The sequence below is a fragment of the Symphalangus syndactylus genome, chromosome 1, assembly GCF_028878055.3.
Source record: "Symphalangus syndactylus isolate Jambi chromosome 1, NHGRI_mSymSyn1-v2.1_pri, whole genome shotgun sequence".
Lineage (NCBI taxonomy): Eukaryota > Metazoa > Chordata > Mammalia > Primates > Hylobatidae > Symphalangus > Symphalangus syndactylus.
Genome location: NC_072423.2, coordinates 158,272,419 through 158,286,761, shown reverse-complemented (window position 1 = coordinate 158,286,761; position 14,343 = coordinate 158,272,419).

Sequence of the window (14,343 nt, the reverse complement as noted above, 5' to 3'; positions counted from 1 at the left end):
AAAAAGGCCCTCAAATTAAAGTATCCTACCAAAGCCTAACAGACAGACTTGGGGTTTGCCAGCATCTGACATATCTGGGGGAAGGGAAAGACCCAGTGCCAGCCCCATCTAGCCATCCTAAGGCAGGGGTGGGGAGGGGACTAGGAAGGATTTACAGAGATCAGACCTCAGGGCACAGGCTCACTGAAAGACTGAGACCCAATCATAGGATAAGAGAACGCTTCCCCTCTCCCCACACCTTACCATTCCATCAATAGCACTTTTGTGTTAAAAAGGGGGGAGGCCGGGTATGGTGGCTCACACCTGTAATCCCAGCACTTTGGGAGGCCAAGGTGAGAGGATCACTTGAGCAGAGGATTTTTTTAAAAAGAGACCCAACAACATGCTGTCTACCAGAAAAGCGCTTTAAATATAAAGACACAGATTAAAAGTAGTGCCGTGGAGCAGGGTATACCGTGCTAACACTAACGCAAAGAAAGCTGCAGTCACTGCATTAACACCAGACAGGGCACCTTTCAGACAAGGAGTCTCCTCCAGGACACAGAAGGATGTGACATAATGATAAAGAGGCCAGTTCTCCACAAAGGCATGACAATGCTCAACATACCTGTGCCTCAAAACTGTGTCAAGTGACATGAAAACCAGCAGAACTACAAAGAAAGGGAAATCCACTGTGGTGGTTAGAGAGCTCAGCACCTGTCTACCAGTAACTGATAGATCCAGCCATCAGAAAATCAGGAAAGGCATAGCTGACCTCAACAGCACCACTGCTTACCTAGCTATAATGAACACCTAACACTGTACTTCATCCAACTACAGCAGAACACACATGCTCCCCAAGCTACACTCTGGGCTACAAAACACACCTTAACAGATGTAAAAGAAGCACCACTGGTTACCTAGCTATAATGAACACCTAACACCGTACTTCATCCAACTACAGCAGAACACACATGCTCCCCAAGCTACACTCTGGGCTACAAAACACACCTTAACAGATGTAAAAGAAGCATCACTGGTTACCTAGCTATAATGAACACCTAACAGCCTACTTCGTCCAACTACAGCAGAACGCGTATGATTCCCAAGCTACACTCTGGGCTACGAAACACACCTTAACAGATGTAAAAGAAGCACGACTGGTTACCTAGCTATAACGAACACCTAACACCCTACTTCATCCAACTACAGCAGAACACACATGCTTCCCAAGCTACACTTGGGGCTACGAAACACATCTTAACAGATGTAAAAGAATAGAGTCATACAGTCTAAGAACTCTCAATTACACAACAGATTAAACTAGAAATCAGTAACAGAAGGATAGCTGGAAAATCCCAAAACACGTGGAGATTAAGCAATGCACTTCTAATAACACATGGATCTACAAAGAAGTCTCAAAAGAAATTGAAAAATATTGAAACTAAACGAAAATAACAACACAATATATGTAAATTTGTGAGATGCCCCAAAAGCAGTGCCTGGAAGAAATTCATAGCATTCAACGCCTGTATTAGCAAAGAATGATCTAAAACCAATCATTTAGATTTCCACCTTAGGAGGCAGTTAAAACCAAAGTAAGCACAGGAATAGAAATAATAAAAATTACAACAGAAATCAATAAAATTGAAAAAAGAAATAGAGAAAAATAATGTAATCAAAAGCCAGTGGTTTGAAAAGATCAATAAAATTGATAATCCGCTAGCCAAGCTAAGCACAAAAAAAAGAGAGATGACACAACTTACTAAAATTAGAAATAAAAGAAAAAACATTACTACAGATCCATGAACATTAAAAGGATAACAGAAGAAAATCACAGGGCTGGATGTGGAGGCTGACACCTGTAATCCCAGCACTTTCAAAGACTAGGGCAGGAGGATTGCTTGAGGCCAGGAGTTTGAGACCAGCTTATGTAACACAGTGAGACTCCATCTCTACTAAAAATTTAAAAAAAAATTAGGCTGGTGGGGATTCACTGGCAAGATGGCTGAATAGGAACAGCTCCAGTCTGCAGCTCCCAACAAGTTTGACACAGAAGGTTGGTGATTTCTGCATTTCCAACTGAGGTACTTGGTTCATCTCACTGGGACTGGTTGGACAGTAGGTGCAGCCCATGGAGGGCGACCTGAAGCAGGGCAGGGCATCACCTCACCCAGGAAGTGCAACGGGTTGGGGGATTCTCTCCCCTACCCAAGGGAAGCAATAAGGAACTCTGCTGTGAGGAACGGTGCACTCCAGCCCAGATAGTGCACTGCTCCCATGGTCTTTGCAACCCGCAGACCAGCAGATTCACTGCAATGCCTATGCCACTGGGGCCCTGGGTTTCAAGCACAAAATTGGGCAGCCCATTAGGATAGACCGAGCTAGCTGCAGGAGTTTTTTTTCCCATACCCCAGTGGCACCTGGAATGCCAGCCAGACAGAACCGTTCACTCTCCTGGAAAAGGGGCTGCAGCCAAGGAGCCAAGTGGTCTGGCTCGGTGGGTCCTACCCCCAAGGAGCCCAGCAAGCTAAGACCCACTGGCTTGAAATTCTCGCTGCCAGCACAGCAGTCTGAGGTCAACCTGAAATGCTCGAGCTTGGTGGAGGGAGGAGTGCCCACCATTGCTGAGGCTTGAGTAGGCAGTTTTACCCTCACCATGTAAACAAAGCCTCTGGGAAGTTCCAACTGGGCAAGCCCACCACAGCGCAGCAGGCCACTGTGGTCAGAATGCCTCTCTAGACTCCTCCTCTCTGGGCAGGGCATCTCTGAAAAACAGGCAGCAGCCCCACTCAGGGGCTTATAGATAAAACCCCCATCTCACTGGGACAGAGCACCACGGGGAAAGGGCGGCTGTGGGTGCAGCTTCAGCAGAATCAAACGTTCATGCCTGACAGCTGTGAAGACAACAGCAGCTCTCCCAGCACAGCACTCAAGTTCCTCTAAGGGTCAGACTACTTCCTCAAGTGGGTCCCTGACCCTTGCGTATCCTAACTGGGAGAAACCTCCCAGTAGGGGCCAACAGACACCTCATACAGGAGAGCTCTGCCTGGCATCTGGTGGGTCCTCCTCTGGGATGAAGCTTCCAAAGGAAGGAACAGGCAGCAATCTTTGCTGTTCTGCAGCCTCCACTGGCGATATTCAGGCAAACAGGGTCTGGAGTGGACCTCCAGCAAACTCCAGCAGACCTGCGGCAGAGGGGCCTGATGGTTAGAAGGAAAACTAACAAACAGAAAGCAATAGCATCAACATTAACAAAAAGGACATCCACACCAAAACCCCATCTGAAGGTCACCAGCATCAAAGATCAAAGGCACAGTAATCCATGAAGATGGAAGAAACTGGAGCAAAAAGGCTGAAAATTCCAAAAGCCATAATGCCTGTTCTCCTCCAAAGGATCACAACTCCTCACCAGCAAGGGAACAAAACTGGACAGAGAATGAGTTTGATGAATTGACAGAAGTAGGCTTCAGAAGGTGGGTAATAAACTCCTCTGAGCTAAAAGAGCATATTCTAACCCAAAGCAAGGAAGCTATGAACCTGGAAAAAATGTTAGAGGAATTGCTAACTAAAATAACCAGTGTAGAGAAGAACATAAATGACCTGATGGAGCTGAAGACTGCAGCACGAGAACTTTGTGAAGTATACACAAGTATCAATAGCTGAATCAATCAAATGGAAGAAAGGATATCAGGGATTAAAGATCAACTTAATGAAATAAAGCATAAAGACAAGATCAGAGAAAAAAGAATGAAAAGGAACAAACAAAGCCTCCAGGAAATATGGGACTATGTGAAAAGACCAAATCTAAGTTTGATTAGTGTACCTGAAAGTGACGGGGAGAGTAGAACTAAGTTGGAAAACACTCTTCAGGATATTATCCAGGAGAACTTCAACAATCTAGGAAGACAGGTCAACATTCAAATTCAGGAAATACAGAGAACACCACAAAGATACTCTTGGAGAAGAGCAACCCCAAGACACATAATAATCAGATTCACCAAGGTTGAAATGAAGGAAAAAATGTTAAGCGCAGCCAGAAAGAAAGGACACGTTACCCACAAAGGGAAGCCCATCAGATTAACAGTCGATCTCTCTGCAGAAACCGTACAAGCCAGAAGAGAGTGGGGGCCAATGTTCAACATTCTTAAAGAATTTTCAACCAGAATTTCATATCCAGCCAAACTAAGTTTCACAAGCAAAGGATAAATAAAATCCTTTACAGACAAGCAAATGCTGAGAGATATTGTCATCACCAGGCCTGCCTTACAAGAGCTCCTGAAGGAAGCACTAAACATGGAAAGGAACCACCGGTATCAGCCACTGCAAAAACATACCAAATTGTGGCCAGGCGCAGTGGCTCACACCTGCAATCCCAGCACTTTGGGAGGCCGAGACAGGCAGATCACGAGGTCAGGAGATAGAGACCATCCTGGCTAACACAGTGAAACCGCATCTCTACTAAAAATACAAAAAAAATTAGCCAGATATGGTGGCAGGCATCTGTAGTCACAGCTACTAGGGAGGCTCAGGCAGGAGAATGGTGTGAACCCAGGAGGTGGAGCTTGCAGGGAGCCGAGATTGCACCACTGCACTCCAGCCTGGGCGACAGAGCCAGATTCCATCTCAAAAAAAAAAAAAAAAAAATTGTAAAGACCAACACTATGAAGAAACTGCATAAACTAACGGGCAAAATAACCAGCTAGCATCATAATGACAGGATAAAATTTACACATAACAATATTAACCTTAAATGTAAATGGGCTAAATGCCCCAATTAAAAGACACAGACTGGCAAATTGGATAAAGAGTCAAGACCCATCAGTGTGCTGTATTCAGGAGACCCATCTCACGTGCAAAGACACACACAGGCTCAAAATAAACAGATGGAGGAATATTAACGAAGAAAATGGAAAGCAAAAAAAGGCAGTGGTTGCAATCCTAGTCTCTGATAAAACAGACTTTAAACCAATAAAGATCAAAAGAGACAAAGAAAGGTATTACATAATGGTAAAGGAATCAATTCAACAAGAAGAGCTAACTATCCTAAATATATATGCACCCAATACAGGAGCACCAAGATGCACAAAGCAAGTTCTTAGAGACCTACAAACAGACTTAAAATCTCCTATATTATTGTGTGGGAGTCTAACACGCCACTGTCACTACTAGACAGATCAATGAGACAGAAAATTAACTAGGATATTCAGGACCTGAACTCAGCTCTGGACCAAGCAGACCTAATAGACATCTACAGAACTCTCCACCCCAAATCAATAGAATACACATTCTTCTCAGCATCTCATTAAACTTATTCTAAAATTAACCACATAATTGGAAGTAAAACACTCCTCAGCAAATGCAAAAGGATGGAAATCATAACAGTCTCTCCAACCACAGTGCAATCAAATTAGAACTCAGAATTAAGAAACTCACTCAGTGGCCAAGCACAGTGGCTCACGCCTGTCATCCCAGCACTTTGGGAGGCCCGGGGTGGGTAGATCACCTGAGGTCGGGAGTACGAGAGAAGCCTGACCAATGTGGAGAAAACCCATCTCTACTAAAAAAAACAAAAACAAAAAAAAAACAACAAAAAAAAAAACTTAGCTGGACATGTGGCACATACCTGCAATCCCAGCTACTCATGAGGCTAAGGTGGGAGAATTGCTGGAACCTGGGAGGCAGAAGTTGCAGTGAGCTGAGATCATGCCATTGCACTCCAGGCTGGGCAACAAGAGCGAAACTCCATCTCAAAAAAAAAAAAAGAGGAAAAAAAAAGGACTCACTCAAAACTGCACGGCACAACTACATGGAAACCGGACAACCTGCTCCTGAATGACTACTGGGTACATAACGAAATTAAGGCAGAAACAAAGATGTTCCTTGAAACCAGTGAGAACAAAGACAACGTACCAGAATCTATGGGACATATTTAAGGCAGTGTTTAGAGGTAATTTTTTTTTTTTTTTTGAGACAGAGTCTTGCTCTGTCGCCCCCATGCTGGAGTTCAGTGGTGCGATCTCAGCTCACATTGCAAGCTCTGCCTCCCAGGTCCACACCATTTTCCTGCCTCAGCCTCCCGAGTAGCTGGGACTACAGGCACCTGCCACCACACCCAGCTAATTTTTTTCTATTTTTAGTAGAGACAGAGTTTCCCCATGTTAGCCAGGATGGTCTTGATCTCCTGAACTTGTGATCTGCCCGCTTCAGCCTCCCAAAGTACTAGGATTACAGGTGTGAGCCACTGCGCCCAGCCTAGAGGGAAATTTGTAGCACTAAATGCCCACAAGACAAAGCAGCAAAGATCTAAAACTGACACCCTCACATCACAATTAAAAGAACTAGGGAAACAAGAGCAAACAAATTCAAAAGGTAGCAGGGGCAAGAAATAACTAAGATCAGGGCAGAAATGAAAAAGATACAGACATGAAAATGCCTTCAAAAAAATGAATCCAGGAGCTGGTTTTTTGAAAATATCAACAAAATAGATAGACTGCTAGCAAGACTAATAAAGAAAACAAAAGAATCAAATAGACACAATAAAAAATGATAAAGGGAATATCACCACTGATCCCACAGAAATACAAACTAACATCAGAGAATACTATAAACACCTCTATGGAAATAAACTAGAAAATCTACAAGAAATGGATAAATTCTGGGACACATACACTCTTCCAAGTCTAAACCAGGAAGAAGTCAAATCCCTGAATAGACCAATAACAACTTCAGAAATTGAGGCAGTAATTAATAGCCTACCAACCAAAAGAAGTAGACGACCAGACAGATTTACAGCCAAATTCTACCAGAGGTAAAAAGAGGAGCTGGTACCATTCCTTCTGAAACTATTCAAAACAATAGAAAAAGAGGGACTCCTCCCTAACTCATTTTATGAGGCCAGCATCATCCTGATACCAAAACCTGGCAGAGACACAACAAAAAAAGAAAATTTCAGGCCAATATCCCTGATAAACATCGATAGAAAAAAATCATCAATACTGGCAAACCGAATCCAGCAGCACATTAAAAACCTAATCCACTACAATCAAGTTGGCTTCATCCCTGGGATGCAAGGCTGATTCAACAAACACAAATCAATAAATGTAATTCATTGCAAACAGAACCAATGACAAAAAACACATGATTAGCTCAATAGATGCAGAAAAGGCCTTCAACAAAATTCAACAGCCCTTCATGCTAGAAACTCTCAATAAACTAGGTACTGATGGAATGTATTTCAAAATAATAAGAGCTTTTTATGACAAACCCACAGCCAATATCACACTGAATGACCACAAACTGTAAGCATTCCCTTTGAAAGCCAGCACAAGACAAGGTTCCCTCTCTAACCACTCCTGTTCAATGTTGTATTGGAAGTTCTGACCAGGGCAATCAGGTAAGAGAAAGAAATAAAGGGTATTCAATTAGGAAAACAGGAAGTGAAATTGTCTGTTTGTAGATGACATGACTGTATATTTAGAAAACCCCGTCTTGTCAGCCCAAAATCTCCTTAAGCTGAGAAGCAACGTCAGCAAAGTCTAAGGATACAAAATCAATGTGCAAACATCACAAGCATTCCTATACACCAATAACAGACAGACAGAGAGCCAAATCATGAGTGACTTCTCATTCACAAATGCTACCAAAAGAATAAAATACCTAGGAATCCAACTTACAAGGGATGTGAAGGACCTCTTCAAGGAGAGCTACGAACCACTGCTCAAGGAAATAACAGAGGACACAAATAAATGGAAAAACATTCCATGCTCATGCATAGCAGGAATCAATATCGTGAAAATGGCCATATTGCCAAAGGTAATTTATAGATTCAGTGCTATGCCCATCAAGCTACCATTGACTTTCTTCACAGAATTGGAAAAAACTACTTTAAATTTCATATGGAACCAAAAAGGAGCCCATATAGCCAAGACAATCCCAAGCAAAAAGAACAAAGCTGGAGGCATCATGCTACCTGACTTCAAACTATACTACAAGGCTGCATAACAAAAACAGCATGGTACTGGTACCAAAACAGAGATATGACCAATGGAACAGAATAGAGCCCTCAGAAGTAACACCACACATCTACAACCATCTGACTTTTGGCAAACCAGACAAAAACAAGAAATGGGGAAAGGATTCCCAATTAAATAAATAGTGCTGAAAAACTGCCTAGCCATATGCAGAAAACTGAAACTGGACCCTTACACTTTATACAAAAATTAACTCAAGATGGATTAAAGACTTAAACGTAAAATCTAAAACCATAAAAACCCTAGAAGAAAACCTAGGCCATAGCATTCAGGACACAGGCCAGGGTAAAGACTTCATGACTAAAACACCAAAAGCAATGGCAACAAAAGCCGAAATTGACAAATGGGATCTAATTAAACTAAAGAGCTTCTGCACAACAAAAGAACCTATCATCAGAGTGAACAGGCAACCTACAGAATGGCAGAAAATTTTTGCAATCTCTCCATACAACAAAGGGCTAATATCCAGAATCTACAAAGAACTTAAATTTACAAGAAAAAAACAAACCACTCCATCAAAAGATGGGAGATATGAACAGATACTTCTCAAAAGACAACATTTATGCGGCCAGAAAACATATGAAAAAAATCTCACCATCGCTGGTCGCTACAGAAATGCAAATCAAAGCCACAATGAGATACCATCTCATGCCAGTTAGAATGCTGATCATTAAAAAGTCAGGAAACAACAGATGTCAGAGAGGATATGGAGAAATAGGAATGCTTTCACACTGTTGGTGGGAGTGTAAATTAGTTCAACCATTGTGGAAGATACTATAGCAATTCCTCAAGGATCTAGAACCAGAAATAGCATTTGACCCAGCAATCCCATTACTGGGTATATACCCACAGGATTATACATCATTCCACTATAAAGATGCATACACATGTATGTCTATTGCGGCACTATTCACAATAGCAAAGACTTGGAACTAACCAAAATGCCCATAAATGATAGACTGGATAAAGAAAAGGTGATACATATACACCATGGAATAATATGCAACCATAAAAATGAATGAGTTCATGTCATTTGCAGGGACAGGGATGAAGCTCAACACTATCATTCTCAGCAACTAACACAAGAACAGAAAAACAAACACGACATGTTCTTACTCGTAAGTGGGAGATGAACAATGAGAACACATGGACACAGGGAGGGGAACATCACACACCAGGGCCTGTCAGTGGGTGGGGGCTAGGGGAGAGAGAGCATTAGGAGAAACACCTAATTTAGATGATGGGTCGATGGATGCAGAAACCACCATGGCACGTGCATACCTATGTAACAAAACTGCACGTTCTACACATGTGCCCCAGAACTTAAAGTATAATTTTTAAAACATTAGCCTAGTACAACAGCATGCAACTGATTCTGGTGCATGCACCTGATATAGTAGCTGTAGTCCCAGCTACTAGGTCAAGGCTGCAGTGAGCCTTGATTGCACCCCTGCATTCCAGCCTGGGTGATTGAGAGAGAACCTGTTTCAAAAAAAAAAAAAAAGAAGAAGAAGAACTGTATAAACAACTTAATGTCTATAAATTTGCTAACTTAGATGAAATGGACCAATTCCTAGGAAGATACAATCCAACAAAACCCACCTAAGTGGAAACATGTATTCTGAATAGGACTGTATTTATTAAAAAAATTAAATGAATAACCACCTTCCCAAAGAGAAAGCACCCATCCCAAATGAGATCACCGGTGAGTTCCACCAAACTCACCAGTAACTGTGAGAATCACACCAATTCTCCCTAATGTCTTTTAGAAAATAGAAGCAGAGGTACTACTTCCTAACTCATTCTGAGGCCAGGATTCCCCTAAAACCAAAGCCAAACAAAGATATTAAAAGAAAGGAATTCTAAAATCAGTATCTCTCAGGAACATAGACGCAAAATCCTCAAAAAAAGAAAAACCCAAAAATAACAAATCAAGCCCAACGAGATGTAAAAAGAATTGTATACCACAACCAAGAGGGATTTATCCCCAGTATACAAGACTGTTATAAACATTTGAAAATCAATTAATGTAATCGCCACATCAATAAGCTAAAGAAAAAAAATCATAAATTATATCAGAAGATACAGAAAAAGCATTTGGCAGAACCCAACACCATTCACAGTGAAGACTCTCAGCAAACTTGGAATACAGGGAACTTTCTCAACTTGATAAAGAACATCGGCCGGGCGCGGTGGCTCATGCCTGTAATCCCAGCACTTTGGGAGGCTGAGGCAGGTGGATCACGAGGTCAGGAGATAGAGACCATCCTGGCTAACACGGTGAAACCCCGTCTCTACTAAAAATACAAAAAATTAGCCGGGCGTGGTGGCAGGCGCCTGTAGTTCCAGCTCCTCGGGAGGCTGAGGCAGGAGAATGGCGTGAACCCGGAAGGCGGAGCTTGCAGTGAGTGGAGATTGCGCCACTGCCCCCCAGGCTGGGAGAGAGAGCAAGACTCAGTCTCGAAATAAAAGAAGAACATCTGCATCTGCAAAAGCCTACAACAAGCACCATATTTAATTATGAGAAACTCGAAGGCTCCTCAGTAGGACCAGGCACAGGGCAGGAACGTCCCTCTCACCACTACTGTTCATCATCACACTGGAGATACCAACTAACACGATAAAGCAAGGAAAGGAAAGAAGAGGCACACACACTGGGAAGAGATTAAAAATCCGTCTTTGTTTGCAGATCACAATTGTCTGTGTAGAAAATACCAAAGAAACAACAACAACAAAAAAATACTCATAGAACCAAAAGGATTACAGCTGGGTTGCAAGATAAAAAGTTAATATGAAAAATCAATTGCTTTCTTACATAGAAGCCATAAACAATTGGAATCTGAAATATCAAAACATCTTTAATGTAATTGCAATAAAAATCCCAGCAAGTTATCTTGTGGCTATTGACAAACGGATTCTAAAGTTTATATGGAGAGGCAAAGACCCAGAATAGCCAACAAAATATGGAGGGAGGAAAACAAAGTCAGAGGAGTGACACTTCCCAGCTTCGAGTCTGACTCTAACACCACAGCAGTCAGGATGGTGTGTGATTAGCTAAATAACAGACCAGATCAAAGAAACAGAATTGAGAGCCCAGAAACAGATCACATGAATGTAGTCAACTGATCTTTGACAAAGGAACAAATGCAAGTCAGTGCTGAAAAGATCGTTTTTTAAACAAATAGTGCTAGAACAGCTGGACAGCCAGACAAAAAAAATAAATAAATAAAAATCCAGATTTAGACTTTAGACCTTTCACAAAAAGTCTTATTAACAATGGAACATGGCCTAGCTGGCACAGTGGTTCACTCCTGCAATCCCAGCACTTTGGGAGTTTGAGGTGGGATAATAACTGGAGCTCAGGAATTTGAGACTTGGGCAACACAGAGATACCCTGACTCCACAAAAAATAAATACAATTAGCCCAGTGTAGTGGCAGCAGCTATAGTCCCAGCTACTTGGGAGGCTGAAGCAGGAGGATCGCTTGAGCCCAGGAGGTAGAGGCTGCAGTGAGCCAAGATCACACCACTGTACTCCAGCATGGATGACAGAGCAAGACCCTGTCTCAAAAAAATAAATGTAAATTATGCAGCCAAAAAACACATGAAGAAATGCTCATCATCACTGGCCATCAGAGAAATGCAAATCAAAACCACAATGAGATACCATCTCACACCAGTTAGAATGGCCATCATTAAAAAAGCAGGAAACAACAGGTGCTGGAGAGGATGTGGAGAAATAGAAACACTTTTACACTGTTGGTGGGACTGTAAACTAGTTCAACCATTGTGGAAGTCAGTGTGGTGATTCCTCAGGGATCTAGAACTAAAAATACCTTTTGACCCAGCCATCCCATTACTGGGTATATACCCAAAGGACTATAAATCATGCTGCTATAAAGACACATGCACACGTATGTTTATTGCGGCACTATTCACAATAGCAAAGACTTGGAACCAACCCAAATGTCCAACAACGATAGACTGGATTAAGAAAATGTGGCACATATACACCATGGAATACTATGCAGCCATAAAAAATGATGAGTTCATGTCCTTTGTAGGGACATGGATGAAACTGGAAAACATCATTCTCAGTAAACCATCGCAAGAACAAAAAACCAAACACCTCATGTTCTCACTCATAGGTGGGAACTGAACAATGAGAACTCATGGACACAGGAAGGGGAACATCACACTCTGGGGACTGTTGTGGGGTAGGGGGAGTGGGGAGGGACAGCATTAGGAGATATACCTAATGCTAAATGACGAGTTAATGGGTGCAGGAAATCAACATGGCACATGGATACATATGTAACAAATCTGCACATTGTGCACATGTACCCTAAAACCTAAAGTATAATAAAAATAAATAAATAAAAAATAAATGTAAAAATATAGAAAATTTTAAAATAAAAAATAGATCATAGACCTAAATGTAAAATGCAAAGCTATAAAACTTCCAGAAGATAACAGAGGAGAACCTCTAAGGTTCTCTACGGAACCTCTAAGGTTAGAGGTGACCTCTAAGTTGGTGTTGATCTTTTAGATACAACACCAAAGGCATGATCCATAAAAGAAAGGATTGATAAGTTTGAATTCATTAAAATTTTAAAACCCATCTGTTCATTGAAAGACTGTGGTCAGAAAATGATTTGACAAACCCGAGACTGGGAGAAGATATTTGTAAACATTTATCTAATAAAAGACTGGCATCCAAAATATAGAAAGAGCTCTTAAAACTCAACAGTAAGAAAACAAATAGGCCGGGCGCGGTGGCTGACGCTTGTAATCCCAGCACTTTGGGAGGCCGAGGCGGGCCGATCAGGAGGTCAGGATATCGAGACCACGGTGAAACCCCGTCTCTACTAAAAATACAAAAAATTAGCTGGGCGTGGTGGCGGGCGCCTGTAGTCCCAGCTACTCGGAGAGGCTGAGGCAGGAGAATGGCGTGAACCCGGGAGGCGGAGCTTGCAGTGAGCCGAGATTGCGCCACTGCACTCCAGCCTGGGCAACAGAGCAAGACTCCGTCTCAAAAAAAAAGAAAACAAATAACTGAATTTAAAAATTGGCAAAGAGGCATGGTGGCTCATGCCTGTAATCCCAGCACTTTGGGAGGTTGAGGCAGGAACATACCAGAGGTCAGGAGTTCGAGATCAGCCTAGCCAACATGGTGACACCCTGTCTCTACTAAAAATACAAAAATTAGCTGGGTGTGGGGGCGGGCACCTGTAATCCCAGCTACTCAAGAGGCTGAGGCAGGAGAATTGCTTCAACCTTGGAGGGAGAGGTTGCAGTGAGCCAAGATCATGCCATTGCACTCCAGCCTGGGTGACAGAGCAAAACTCCATCTCAAAATAATAATAAGAATTGACAAAGACCTAAGGAGACACCTCACCAAGAAAATATCCAGAAGGCAAATAAAGCATATGAAAAGGACACCACGTGCCATCAGGGAAATGCAAATTAAAACCACAGTGAGACACCACCACACACCTATGAGCATGTCTGCTATATTCAAAACACTGACAACTCCAAACACCAATGAGGATGCAGAGTGACAGGTGCCCTCGTTTGCTGCTGGTGGGAATTCAAAATGGTGCAGCCACTTTAGAAGACAGTTTGGCAGTGTCTCATAAACCTAAATATTATACTGAAGCTATTAACACACACAGTATGAAGACCTAAATTTTGATCCCTATCTAATTCCCACAACAGACCTTAAACCAGGAGAACTACCACTCCTTCAAGTTGGTAACTGGGTAGTCTTACCTGCTGAAATGTCCATCCACGTATCAGTCTCATCTGGAGACGTACTGCCCTCCTGAGCTGCCCCCTCTCTAGGCCTAAAAATGGATTCAGATCCAGGACTTTTAGATAGAGCAGCTCTGACATCGGCGCGACCCAGCCTGGACTACAGACAGTGCTTAGACATTTCTAATTAAACTTTCCATTCAATCCACGAATTGTGCTCCTTGGTGTCTACACAAAGGAGTTGAAAACTTGTGTCCACACAAACACCTGCACAGAAATATTTACATTCATAATTGCCAAAACATGGAGGCAGCCAAGATGTCTTTCTGTGGGTGAATGAATCGTGATACCACATCTACAACCATCTGATCTTCAACAAACCTGACAAAAACAAGCAATGGGGAAATGATTCCCTATTTAATAAATGATGTTGGGAAAACTGGCTAGCCATATGCAGCAAACAAAAACTGGACCACTTCCTTACACCTTATACAAAAATTAACTCAATATGGATTAAAGACTTAAACGTAAAACCTAAAACCATAAAAACCCTAGAAGAAAACCTAGGCAACACCACT